Source organism: Schistocerca piceifrons, chromosome 5, assembly GCF_021461385.2.
Source record: "Schistocerca piceifrons isolate TAMUIC-IGC-003096 chromosome 5, iqSchPice1.1, whole genome shotgun sequence".
Lineage (NCBI taxonomy): Eukaryota > Metazoa > Arthropoda > Insecta > Orthoptera > Acrididae > Schistocerca > Schistocerca piceifrons.
In genome coordinates, this window is record NC_060142.1 from 617,139,688 (window position 1) to 617,140,629 (window position 942).

The 942-nt window shown below is 46.4% G+C and overlaps 1 pseudogene; it reads left to right on the forward strand.

The window, feature by feature from the left end:
* Nucleotides 1-614: 614 nt before the first annotated feature.
* LOC124799681 lies at nucleotides 615-732 on the forward strand (annotated as a pseudogene).
* Nucleotides 733-942: the final 210 nt, after the last annotated feature.

The window sequence follows — 942 nt, forward strand, 5'->3', positions numbered from 1 at the left end:
TGCAGGCTTTCTCGGCGGATTTCATATATGAAGTCTTCACGGGTTGTCAGGGCAGTAGCATCGTCGTCTCGTAGCAACGTTTCGATGGAACTTGTGTCCATCATCTTCAGGAGAAGATGATGGGGACGCGTATGTACTTACCAGTAGTCTGACAATGTAAACTGACTTAAAGTGGACTACAACGAAACTCATATCGTTCATATGAGAAAGTGTTTCTGAGTTCGTAAGAAAAACTCTGTGTATGGCGCTTCTCGACTGCTGCGTAAGGTAAATAGTTGACCGCCACATCCATTAAAATTACCTTGCTACAATCAGATGCCTACTGGTTGGCTTCTGGTGGTGTTACGGTGCAATGATGTGTTCAGATAACTACATAAGAAGTAAAAATTAAAGCAATTACAGCCCTCGGGGAAAAGATTATGTGTATTGCCATGGTTCCGGAATTTCTATGAGTGCGCCCATTAGAAATAAATCATTCAAACCGGCCTATAAAGAAGTAATAACATTACTGGAAATTTTTTGTACAAAAGTGTATTACTGACTAACAGTACAAGACAGAACGGTACTTACATGTCACGTATAAATCAAATATCAGGAGATAAAGTTTCAGTTACGGCAACGGCCTTGCGGCAGTGGATGCACCGGTTCCCATTAGATCACCGAAGTTAAGCGCTGTCGGGCGTGGTCGGTGCTTGGATGGGTGACCATCCAGGCTGCCATGCGCTGTTGCCATTTTTCGGGGTGCACTCAGCCTCGTGATGCCAATTGAGGAGCTACTAGACCGAATAGTAGCGGCTTCGGTCAAGAATACCATCTTACGACCGGGGGTGCGGTGTGCTGACCCCACGATCTTCCTATCCGCATCCTCCACCGAGGATGTCACGGCGGTCGGATAGTCCCGGTAGGCCACTCGTGGCGTGAAGACGGAGTGCTTTTTTAAAG